At 44.1% G+C, this 13,876-nt stretch overlaps 1 protein-coding gene across 1 annotated transcript in view; it reads left to right on the top strand.

Moving 5' to 3' along the window:
• LOC308335713 (adhesion G protein-coupled receptor L3) overlaps window positions 1-13,876 on the top strand; it is a 276,097-nt gene that overhangs the window by 74,861 nt on the left and 187,360 nt on the right. The gene's annotated exons all lie outside the window — the stretch shown is intronic.

Genomic DNA, 13,876 nt, shown 5'->3' with positions numbered 1-13,876 from the left:
ATATGCTAATTACACAGCTAAAACCATTAGTATGGGATTTGAAGCTAATTGAATTGTTTTTTTCCCCCACTTATTTGTGTGTGTGTGTGTGTGTGTGTGTGTGTGTGTGTGTGTGTGTGTGTGTGTGTGTGTGTGTGTGTGTGTGTGCTGTGATATCCTAAGGAGTGCATGGTGGTGTGGTGGGGGATGCTGGGTGGGCTATAGCTAGCTTGCACTAATGAAAACAATAAGCCACATTGACGCCATTAGTTCTTCTTTAATGCTCTTTGGGAGCGGGTCAGGTGACAGCCATGTGTCACGGGGCCTGTCGCTGTGGTCCTCCTGCATCCACGGGGCCTGTCGCTGTGGTCCTCCTGCATCCACGGGGGACGGAGGAGGTTGACGCTGATTTACTTCCCTGGTTAGAGACCTGTGGGGAGATCACAATATATAGGTTGCATATTTAAACCGCAAAGTGCTGTAGTTGTCTCTCAAATTACACACACCGGGATAGGGTTGCACTGAGAGCTCTGACACCTTTTAACGTGAATTACGGCACTGTGTACTGTATACATAAACACACACACACACACACACACACACACACACACACACACACACACACACACACACACACACACACACACACACACGCACGCCCACCTGATCCCTGCACTCACAGTCTTTATGTGCACATTACTTTTGCTCCACTGACCATGGGTTTCATTGTTTATTCCTAACCCATATCCATCTGCTTTGTGGATCGGCGCTAGCCAAACAATCAGTTTGTTTCTGCTGGAATCCTCCTTGCAACCCGTCAACCAACCCATCAGGTTACTGCAGTGTATAAGTACTCAAGTAGTGTACTTGAGCACAATTTTGAGGTGCTTTTACTTCACTGGACTATTTCCATATCTTTAATACTTTATATTAACAGTCTACTTGTGATGCAAATAGCCTGCATCCTGCATCCTTAGGCTCACTAAAAACCATCCTGGGATGCAATACTGTACTCTTAACGTCGTTGAAGTAGGACTCATAAAATGACCCTGGGACCCATCTAAAAGACCACCTCTGGGTCCCATTACATCCAAAACCTTTTTACATCTCAGCAGCAAATATTGTACTTATTTTTTTTACTGCAGTACAATTATTAGATAACTTTAGTTGCTAGCTACTTTGCAGATTTAGATTATTGATTATCAAAAGTATTAATCAGAAGTCATATATTCTTTTAATAGCATATCTACTGCATCCAATGCGTTCTGTTTTTTGCAAATATCTGTATAAACAAATCATCAGTAATTATAGTCCAGTACCGTGATATACTGTACAGTATGTTTGAAATCGGACATTCTGCATAATGAGTACTTTTTTTGATAATAATAATAATGAGACCCCTATCTCAAAACGTTTTGTTCCAGGGACAGTGTGACACCCAGAAGCAAAGATTCGAGTTAAAAATGTTCGCTTAAATATAAACAAATAAATATTTTCCCGGTTTTAACAGGTTAAGTAACAAATATGAGTACTTCTTCCACTACTGGTTTTCTGCCTGCCACCATGCACTCTCCTCATGGGATTTTGCTCTATATTGAGATGTTGCCTATAACCTCCTGTAGGCTATGTTGCCTGAACACGCGATTAAGACGTTACATTGCATAACCAATTCGATTATCTCTCCCAGTCGTCTTGAGATGCAGCAATCCCCTTTAACAGGCCGTACACGTACACGCTGCAGATGCTGAACGCGGACAGGGCCAGATGTTGCCAGTGATGTCTATTTTGGGATGTTAAGCCATGCCGTGTCTTTGTGTGTGCATCTCCCTAAGAGTGTTGGGAGCGGGTACTCTAGGGGGATACTGGCCTACTTTGGGATGGTAATCATAGAGGTCCCTTGTTTCTCCATGCGCACGCATGCACATGAGGTGTGTAACACAATATGCGTTAGCATTCTTATACAGATGCCCTTCCTCACACACAGGGCTCCATTTTCGTCACCACTAAACCCCTTATCCCTAAACTTCTTTGCCTATTTTTACTATTTTGAAAAACATTTTTGAATAGTTCAACTAGCAATCTACATTGACAATCTACATTGACACGTTGTGAGCTTGTAGAATGGCTTGTAGATTTTAACTATTCAAAAATGTTTAGCAAAATAGTAAAAGAAGGCAAAGAAGTTTAGGGATAAGGGGTTTAGCAGTGACGAAAATGGAGGCCATAATGTTCATACCATTTGCACGCATGCACGCGCACACGCATGTGCACACACGCCCACGTGCGTGCGTGCATAACTCATGTTACAAATAAAGTAACTGTACAGTTACTGTAAGTATTATTGCTATTTGGCACTACTCTCTCATATGAGATATAATATTACATAATATGAATATTGCATTCGCTATTCAAATAAATAATCCACTTATTACGTCATCAATGACCTCTCTATCGCAAACATTATATTAATCCAAATGAATCGAAAGCACATATTCTTTAGTCTGCACAATATTCATTGCAGTCACAATGTTTTCATGTGTCACAGTGATCCAACACATGCGACAATCAATTTAAGTGTGTTTATTTTGGACCTGACCTGTATAGTATTTGTGTCTTGCCTGTATCGATTTGATTCGTGGAGAATATTGGCTCCATTAGTCAGTTGTCAGCTGCAAAGGTGCTCTTACATCTTGCTACAAATAACATTAGTCCAACATGGGATGTCAAAGTAAGTCCAAAATAGTTGTTTGTAGACTCCGAGTCCACAGAGTAATGCAACAATTTAGTTTTTCTGCTGCAGCAAGATAAAACTATTTCCGTTCTTTTCCTGTCTGCTTATTGCAATCGTTAATACAATAGTGCACTGGTAGGCAATAGGCGACGATACTATCTGGCCTGGCTTTTAAGCTTGTAAATAATTTACGATATCTGCCTGACAGTCCCACGCATATTAAATATGCGTGGGACTGTCAGGCAGATATCGTAAATTTTAGGCTATAATGTCCAAATCGAGCGTCCACCTGTACACGAAGAATGCTTATTGTAACGTAATTGTATCCATGTGAAAATAGAATCTTGTGTTTCACATGCCTGAAACAATGGACCGCTTCTCCCCCCGAAAAGACCTTGAACAATAATCGGCTCCCGTTCTATGAAAGAGATCTTGTTTCTTATCTAAAAGGAGTTACGACTGTCTCCAGATAAAACATTCCTTAAATTTGAGGACATTTTAGTTAATTAAAAAGAAAAAAGTCAAAACACATAAAAAGATGTGGTCTGTAGTACAATATGATCACAGTAGTATTTCTATCTGCAGATGTAACACACTGGGTTGTATCGGTTTGCCCTATGCAGTCACTTAACTTTTATAGCAACACATTTATTATTGCAAAGATTGCCACATGTTCCGGTTCTTAAATTAGCCATTAATTATATTCGGCCCCGAGGCCAATCTTACTTCATGCCGACCCCTGTGATAGTACTGATGGCTGCAGTACTTGCTGCTCCTGGGTCAGTTGTGTCTGACTGCCACTTCCAGGCATCTTCTGGAGACCAACAAAAGAGAGCAAATTTGTTTGGTCGGCTAAGTTCCAGGCATCTTCTGGAGACCAAGAAATGACCTAATTTGTTTGGTCGGCTCACCTAAGCATTATGCCATGAATAACCCTTCTGACTGGTGGTTGTAGCCTACTGTGTACAAAGAAGCTAACGCACACCAGAGTCCTTGTAGCGGTGCCGACACACGGGAGAAAACTGTAGAGGAAATCTTGAAAAAACAAGAGGGTGACCACAGTACCGCACACGCCAATGCCAATATTTTATTAGGACAGCAGGTAAGACAAAAATGAATCCAACGTTTCGGCGCTTAAGCCTTCATCAGGGAAAAGGGTGGTTGTAGCCTACCATTATTTTTTACTAGTCATGATTTCAACACCCCCCCCCAGTCTTTTCATTCCAGCAGCAGGCTTTATGAATTAGTCGCTTGCGGTGTTGTTTTTGGCAGCAAATTTTGATTTTAGTATTAGTCGTAGTCTCTTTCGTTTTAGTCACATTTTAGTCACCTGGAATGTTTTAGTGTTGGTCTAGTTTTAGTCGACTAAACATCATAAGATTTTTGTCTACTAAATCTACAGTTGATTTAGTCGACTAAAATGTATTTTGGCGGGCCTTGATGCCGTTGTAATGGTTGATTTTACACTTGCTGAAAATAGCCGATCTACAAGCTCACAACGCATCGCAGTGTGCCGCGTTGTGAGCTTGTAAATCTGCTATTTTCAGCATGCAAGTGTAAAATGAATTATACTGGATCTCTTGTTCACTAGTCCAGTCCAGTTTTAGTCTAGTTTTTATTTGTTGACGAAATTATCAATATATTTAGTCTTAGTTTTAGTCGTCATAGCTTAGTTTCCATGTAGTTTTCCTCAGTGAAAAAAGGTAGTCGACGAACATTTTTCGTCTTCGTATTAGTCGACGAAATCAACGCTGCAAGAAAGAGACCGAATTTGTGTGGTCGGCTCACCTAAGCATTATGCCATGAATATTTGTCCAAATCTCCTCCTCCTACTTGTCATGATTTCAATCCCCCCCCAGTCTTTTCATTCCAGCAGCAGGCTTTATGAATCAGTCTCTAGGTCTGTGCATTGTTACTGTGCATCCCCACCGTGCTATAATAGTGTATTAGATCTTAGTGGATCAAGCCCTGACAGTCTGTGCAACTGAACGTGTCGTGCATTCTCAGCAACTACTGCAGTTGCCTTCTGGGCTGGCCCTATAGTCTTCACTTGTACATAGTCTTGTACTCGACTGTTGCATAGTTTTGTCCTGAGAGGAAACTGAAGAGACAGACCCTCTGGGATCATCTTGACAGGGTCAGGAGGGTGTGTGTGTGTGTGTGTGTGTGTGTGTGTGTGTGTGTGTGTGTGTGTGTGTGTGTGCGTGCGCGTGCTTGTGTGTGTGCCTTTTTTAATAAATGGAAGGGATGTAGGACTAGACTAACTTGTCAGCGGAGATACTGTTGGTGAGTATAGGAATAAAATAAATGCAAGTGAGGAGGAATCCTCCTCATCACGGTAATATGGAATAACAGTGGAAAGCAATGGGAAATGCGTGGCCCACAGCTAAACAGCACATTCATCATATGTTTTCTGTTGTGCGCGCAAAGTGCCCCAGGATGGATTAGTTTATTCATACCATTCTGTGGAATCAGAGACACAGGCGGCGGCGTAATGGATGACACCCAACGGACCACTCCAGGAGACCGAAGCACGAAGCCTGCATAGCGAAACATCTTTCATAATCACAGGCCAGTGCATGCATACAGTACATCACAAATGGAAGTTTTTTATTTTTGCTATGCCGATGGAGCGGGGGTGTGCGGGGGCGGAGGTGCCAGCGGTGGACAGACAGTAGACTGAGGTTGTGATGTGCAACACGATCAGTACATACGTGTACGCATTTGTGCTGTTGCTCAGAACGACGTTAGGTAATTGACCACTCTGCCAATTACATTCAAGGGTCCACCCTGCTATGGACACGAAATGACAAGCACCCCCCCACCCCATCCCATCTCACTCAATCACTTTGCTGTGACTCGCTGTTGCTCACTCGCTCAAATATTCAGACGGGAGCGCTCTCTTGCTTTGCCGGCAAACGCGTGCGCGCACCGTAGGAATACCTTGCGCTGCGCAGTTGGAGCTATCCATCACGCGTATGCTAATGTTAGCGCTGGCCTACCGTACGGCGTCAGCCAATAGTCTGGTATCGGTCTCAATGTTCCCCGCGCCCGACTCACTTAATTAATCTCCTCAAGGCTCCATCTGCCAGGGCATCCCTGGATTTGCCTAATTTGCTTAATTAATTAAACAAATTTCTTTCTCAAGCTTTTGCTTCCAGTCGCGGTGAAACTTTGAAGCCACAGCCGTCTGAGACACGCGTGTTGTTTTGCTTGTGAGGTACCTCTTGAAGCGTGGAATGGAATGGCCTGGCCTTGTTTGGCTTTCTGAGTGAGTGTCAATCATCATGCAGTGTAATGTGTAGGCATGAATTTGCGGATGCTTCCACAGTAGGTTAATTATTTATGTATGAATGTGACGTTTTGTTTTTTAATACTGTTGTTTTTGGTTCCATGAGTACATGAATGGCAAAGCCAGATTGTGTGAGCACATACTGTAATGTAACACTCCCAAGACTGGGTGCCTGTAGCCTCGGAAACACAGACGTTTTTATTTCCAGGGAGACAAAAAAAAGTCTGGGGCCGAGTCCACTTTAATGCGGCATACAGTAGCGCAAACGTCGATCACTCTCTGCTGATTTCTGATTGTCTGTTAAATTGACGCACACATGTACAGTACACACACACACACACACACACACACACACACACACACACACACACACCCTCCTCTCTCTCTCTCTGTCGCTCTAATTAATTAGTCTCATGTCGCTAAGCTGCGACTAGATTCTCCCGGCGGATCCTACCGGGAGCTGCCTATGCCATAGAAAGCATAGGTGGGGCCTAAAGCAAAGTGTGTGTGTGCATGTGTGCGCGCCCGTGTCATTTTATTTTATCTAAAAAAATAAAGAAGAATTTCACTCTCTGCGTGCCCCTCTAGGTTCATGTGTGTTAAGTATGAACACTATTCCATTTCATTTGCAATGACAGACTCATTTTTATAGAGATACGGTACGTTATACAGAAGATGGACACGCTGCCTGTCATCATTTGGAGGGCAGAGAGGAACCTTAGAATTTACATCCGTAGATTTTTGTGAAACCATAACGTCATTTATTTATTTACTTTTTAAAGGTGCAGGTTAAGTCGTGCTATTTCACATTATGAGAGAAGTGTGTTCGTAGCTCATTTCTATACCCATTAGTCATTACCGGTCCAGTATGAAGATGTGATTTCTGCAGCCCACAGGAAATGTGAACTAGTTTTAGTAGCGGATGGTTTTCCATTGTATTCCTGGCAGACTTGAAAATAACCCAATTTTAATGCTTGAACAGAAGCCTCTCTATTTCCTTTTTATTGGTAATAGGTTCTGCTTTTCCTCCCATATAGGCCAGTCAGTGTGACTGAAAACAGATAAATTGCACTGCGGTTTAGGGAGAATTTACTTCATTTCTAAACTCTCCCTCAGGGCCACCTCCACAGCTGTCACTTGGATGCCAACTTCTTCCATTATCTGCCCGCTGAATGCAAATTGCTTTTTGTCACGTGTAACAGTGTTTCCGGATAGTTCCTCATAATATTGTCAGTTCACGTGACCTACTTCTTTTTTGGAATTATCATTTTGGGCCGTAAACTATGTGATGTGTGCTTGTTAGGGGTGTAACGATGTATCTTAACAGCGATGCGATACGTATCGCGATACATGGTTGACGAATGACGCGATACGAATAGGATACATGGGCGATATTGGTTCATTATGGTGATACGATACGATTCAATGCTTTGATATAGATATAGCAAATACATTAAATATGTGTGAAGATTGTGGATAGTGCAGGTTTTTTCAGGGAAATATTTATTATTATGGATATGAATATCAATCAATCAATCAGATTTTATTGTCACTTCCACAATATACACTGGGCAAGTGGGCATACAAGGGGAGCAAAATACCGTTCTATACAAATAAGTAAACAGTGATTCTCTGGCAAATTGATAGACATTGTATTTGAACATGGACAAACCCACGCCTTGACATGAACACAGAGAAAAGTAGTTAAACCATGGGAGTAATGGTGATTTTAAGAAAAAAACTAAATAAAAACTTGTATGAGTATGAAAAACAATGTATGAGTAATGGTGCTACATCCACACAGAATGTTGCACTGCAATGAAGCATCAAAAGCATCGACCCGTTTGAATGAATCATTAGTCATCAGATGAATACTGTAGTTTCAGGTGAAATACTCTTGAACCAAAGAACCAAACCAAGATGAACATCAATACAAATAAATAATAAATACTGAGATGCTTTCCCCAGATACTATATCTGCACTGAATCTTCTGAATTAGCGAGTGAGTGTCCATACAGTATATACTGTACAGTCTGTAAATAAATACAGTGTAAATGTCAGTGAATATATGAATGAATATGAATATACATTAAGTCGCAGTTAACTATGGAATCTAGCATTTCCTGTGTGTGTGTGTGTGTGTGTGTGTGTGTGTGTGTGTGTGTGTGTGTGTGTGGGTCACCCCAGGCAAGCCCCCACAGGCCTATATGGTGCCGAGGTCATCGTGACAACAGGCCCGAAAATTAAAGCCCGGCCTCATCAAACCCTGTACCCTCAAGAGAATGTTCCTGCTTGGGACCCAAATGCAGAACAGACAGACAGGCAGGAGCAGAGCAGAGCAGGTCAAATTAACACTGATAGAAACACACAGGAACAGGACTGGAACATGACACCATAAACAACATCTATACTCAAGCAGGGAACACAAGGAACTGAGGGTTTAAGTAGACACAGGATAACAATACACAGGTGAACAGAACTAACAATCAACACTGGGATTGGCTGGGAGACTAACAAGACAGGCAAACATACATCACTAGGCAGAACAGGAAACACTAGGGCATCACTACATAATAAAAGTACACAGACCATAGTTCATGACGGTACAGTTTGTGACTCCTTTACCACCCTTAGATCTATTATACTGTATGTTGATCTGACCTCATCAAACCCTGTACACTCAAGACATGCTCCTTATATGGCCAGTGCGGAATTCATTCCATGTTGATCTGACCCCCCATGCCAATGCGCCAGCGCTCGCCCAGCAGTCTGCTGTGAACGAGGCACATGCGTGCGTGAGTGCACGCGACCTCGCCCTCAGGCGTCTTACTGGTTGTAAACACTGAGTGTGTGTGTGCGTGCGTGCGTGCAACAATTCAACAATTACTATTAATGAACATATGTAAACTGTCAGTGATGAATACAAAACGGTGAATATGATAATTAATACTATATAGCTTCAACAGTAATAATGCGTTTGTGCAATCGAGTATTCCTTTAACTTAAATTAAATGTTAGATGCTTGTGTAATTCCTCTAGTAACAACATGCATCCGTCTTGCATTGCATGCTCGCATGAGGTACGAGGATCTCCATCTCTTTTTAAGCTCTGCTGTAATGATGAACAAATCGATAGCTGGTTGGTACTGTATACAGGAGGAGTGGAAAAGTGGCTGCTCGTGGCGCCCGTAGCCAACCGCCTGCCGCTGCCAAGGCGCTGTCAGTACTGCAGCCCGAGCGAAACGAATGACGGCAACATTATGCATTGCGCCTAGCTTTTCGCCCCACAGGGTTAAATACCCCTGGAAGGTTTTATAGGTGTTCGCGCCGGGGCCCCACGTATATCTTCTGAATAAATGAATTAGAGGGCCCTTAGTATCCACCCACCCGGGTTCCAAAGGCATAATTTGGTAAGCGTCGAGTGATGCCATTTAGAGTGGACTCGCGGCCGGCCCAATGGTGTTTAATGAGGACAGATATTGACAGCGGGGGTCAAGTGGTGGTGGATGTTGGTTTACATTAGGGCTGCATAATTTGTGTGGGTGCGCATGGCGTGCTGATGCGTGTACGGTGCCCGGGAGGCCTGGAAGGAGAGAGAATTACAGCGCTAACCTGTAGTGCCAGCCCGAGGGGCAGCAAGGGTGGGCGTGCATTGTTCTGCCCCTCTGCCAATGGCAAGGGCAGAGGAGTAATTTGAGGTGTGGGCGGTTCATGCCGTGAGAGTGTAAGCGAGGGCAAATGTGCAGCGGGACAATATGGAAGGCCCACGCTTTAGTCGGTTTCCGCAACTAATTGCGCTTCCTTTTATTCAAAAGGCCATGGTAGGAAATTGTACACCGACAAGATACAGTACGTGTTTTATCCCATGCCAAGTTTTCTAAATCCCGATTCATCCTCGCTATGCATTTACACAATGTGACATGTTTGCATTCTGAGGACACAGTAGGTGTTTTGAAAAGTCGTCTGATGAGAACATGCCGCGCGGCGATGTTATGCACTCTGCTTATGCAAATCTCTGAGCTTTATTGGATCGTCTGCCTATAAGCCCAGTCTCTGACATGTGCTTTTCACATTCATTGACGTGGGTGGTATGATCAGGGACAAGGCTGTCCTTTATGTTGCCTTACTGCATGACGATGTGTCACTGTGGTGGGCTGCGATTGATGTCCAGGCCTTGCGGCCATCGTACACACTCCCTAATTACATGAATTACAGTGTCCCTATCTGTGGTTGCCACATTTGATAGGGGCTGGGCCCTGCTTGCTTTGTATGGCTTCTTTAACCACAGTCTGCTGACAATCATCCATATAATACAGGGATTAAAAATAATGTTTTTGCTTCTGCAGATTAAAATAATTCAGCAATGGGTAAAACGCTCCCCAAAAAAATGTAGTCTCTGTGACACATCTAGGGGCCGTAATCTGGATTCAAAGATGTTTCCTAGAAGTCTTGTCATTTTGGGAGCGTTCTACCCATTTCTGGCTGTCTGAATACCAAAACAATAAAAAGGTCATTACAATTTTGACATATTATTGCTTTATGGCAGCTTTAATTCGATTTTTATTATTACTTAAATGTTTTGGCATTGCTGTGTGATATGGAGACATGGCGGTCATGTTTCCGTTGGAGCACTCTTGAGACAGCAGCTTGAGCTAGCATAACGTGCTGCCATGCTATAGGCCGCTGATGCAGCAACAAACGGCAAAGAGCTGCATTATTTTATTTGTTCCCTTTTGTGCTTCAACAGCAAAAGCCAAAAGGCAATTTACAGTAATGCGAAACATCAAACGCGTAACGACGCCCTACGCTGAAAATGAGCTACCCAAACCAAAAATGCATCACCTATACGTATACACAGTAGCAGGATTTTAAATTGACAAGCTCATTGTCCAATCAAGTGCAGGTCCTCTGTTTATTGTACTCATCATAGCCCTCTGCTGTGGGCTGAATATATTTCACAGGGACAATTGGGGGCATTACTCCACTGTAGAGAACAATGGCCACGGATATACCTTTTATGTGACTCAGAGGACACTTTGAGCCAACAATATGCTTCCTTTTCTTTTACCAGCAATGGGGAAAACGAAAAAAAGGGATTAATTAGTAATCTTTCAATTCAATCTCTCTCTCTCTCTTTCAGTCTCTCTCTTCCCCTCACTCGCTTCTTTCTTTAATTTACCACTCAAGCTTTTTTTCTTTTTCTTACCAAGTGTGGAAAAAAAAACCTTAAGGTTTGGCCCTAATTACATTTGCCTCAAACTAAAGTTCACCAAAGCAGCCAACCAATTAGCAGCAACACAGTCTGCATCTCTCTCTCTCTCTCTCTCTCTCTCTTTCTCTCCGTCCCAATCTCCTTCCCCCCTCCTCCTCTCCCCCCATCTTTCCCTCTCGTCGAATAAGCGAGGCGTGCTGGAGAAGCGCCCGCTCTCGACTGGGTGAATCGATATACTGAGTATTGTAAAGTCTGCATTTGGAGCAAAGGTGCAGGATCAAATGTTACTGTGGCACAGATTAGCCCACGGGACCTCAAGGATAAGAGAGGAGAGGATAGGAGAGATAGGAGCGATAAAGGTGTGGAGGGTGGGAGGGGGGGGGGGGGGTGTTTTGGGGTGGAGTGTCAAGGAGGGATACTGGAGACGGGCCTTCGATATGGCCTAGTGGCCTGCCCCGGCCGGGGGGGAATTCAATACCAGCTATTGACAAAAGACGGCCTCCATTGTGGGAGAACTGCGCCCTCCGTCGGGAAACGGTTCCATTTCCTTATTAATTGTGCTCATTAGAATAAGAGGAATGAGGAAGGTTTAGAGAGAGTTACAGTGTAGCTCTATAGTATACTCAAATGGACCTCTGGAGTTAAATTGTCACTTGAGATTTTTGCAGTGCATGGTTAAAGCACCCGGGGGAAGTCGTGCATTGGCTGGCAGTGGTGACTGGTGTATATGTATACGGGCTGAGGGTTATATACAGTAATATACAGGATAGTAACTACTGTATACCTCACATACACACATGCTGCATATCGACAGGTACACGCTCGCACGCGCACACGCACACACACACACACACACACACACACACACACACACACACACACACACACACACACACACACACACACTTTTCTCTCGTTATCGTTCTTCCCAGCCCTCATGCTCATAACACTCATTACCTGCTATCCAGTGCTCTGCAGCCTGTGTGTGTGTGTGTGTGTGTGTGTGTGTGTGTGTTGTGCATACAGTGTGCCCTCACTCCCACAATCCAGCTGTCAGCCGCCGCAGAGATCGTCAATTTAATCCATTGATGGATCACCCTGCCCTCTGCCACTTCCTCCCACCTCCCGCCGACTGAACTCCCATGAGGGCCGTGGGCCCTGTAGGCCTGCTCGTTGCTTAAGGCTCCTCACATGCCCATGGGAGGGAGAGAGAGAGAGTGTGTGTGTGTGTGTGTGCGGAGACGCACCAGGCATGAGCTGGTTCCACCCCTACGTATGGGGGGGCTGGAGCGCATCATATAGCGCATGCGCAGCACTGTACGCGTCAAATGCACCACTAGTGCCTGACATACAGTACAGCACCTCTAGTGATGACTTGACCAACGTCATGACGCCTACAATTCCCATAGCCGTACAATGGTTACACGGGGGTTGTTGTGTGTGTTTCATTTTGGTCTGTCAAGTGTGCAATGCTACACATTAAGGTGTATGCAAACACCAACGCTATATACCTGCATACATGCATGTCCAAAACATCACAAGCTCTTGTTAACACATGCACGCAGGCAGGCATGCAGGCAGGCAGGCACACGCACGCACGCACGCACACGCACCATCACACCAAGGGACCACATGTCAGAAAAGATAAAGAAGCCAATGAATTATTGCCATTTGGACGTTCAATATGACCTTTACCTCACTGTTAGTCGCTTTCTGCCGTATGGATTTTCAAGGCCTTTCTGAGCTTTGTTTACGCGATGCAGCCGTTTCTAAATGGTGGACACAGGAGAGATGCATCACTGGTCCTCTGCTGTGAATGTCGCTGCTGTCGGGTCAGAAATCACACATCCATTAACTTGTTTTTATACAAATGTGTGCCATTCTTCATCATACAAGATTGTTGCACAAAAATAGTGACAATGGCATATCTACGAGCTCGTAACGCGTCGTGTTGTGAGCTTGTAGATCGCCTGTTTTTCCACATTTTATTATTACATACAAGGTTTCAACACACAAAGTTCTCAACCCCACAGTGGGGCTGCTCAACAGTGCCACTTTGTAGGTCACCCAGCGGTATTGCAGCTGTCTCGTACCCCAGATAGACAAAGAGACAGACAGACGTAGATACAGACATACACACACAACCAGTCATTGGAGCAGTACCGTTAGACACTGCTCAAAAATCTATTAAGACTTTTCCCCTTCCTAAAAATGCAGTGGAGTGAAGGTCATGTGTATACAAAGATCCAACCACACAAGTAAAGTTGATACAAAAATAATGTAGAAAATGTTCTTTGTTACTGTCCACCACTGGTCTCGTCCCAATTAGGTGAGAGAAAACATCACGGTTAAGATGCCCATTGGAGTAGGTAGAAAATGCCCCCCCTTCCGCCCTCAAAAATCCCACAGAGATCCTTCAGTGTGATTGGGTCAGGAAGAGACACTACAAAAGACCAACTATGTCAAGTGAAAATTGCAGGTGTACATTCCCCGGCAGAACCACCGCCCACCCCACCCGTCCCCTCCTTTTCCCCTTTCAAATTCACCGGTGTGTGTGTGTGGAGTCAGGCAGATACACATGCATGTATTATATGTGAGGCGCATGCACGCGTAAGTTCAACTTAGTCGCACGCCAGTGTACGTACACAAACGCACGCATTCA

This window comes from Protomyctophum bolini (genome assembly GCF_963924005.1).
Source record: "Protomyctophum bolini genome assembly, chromosome: 20".
NCBI classification, from domain to species: Eukaryota; Metazoa; Chordata; class Actinopteri; order Myctophiformes; family Myctophidae; genus Protomyctophum; species Protomyctophum bolini.
Note: the sequence above shows the minus strand (reverse complement) of the source record. Positions and strands in the feature narration are given on the sequence as shown.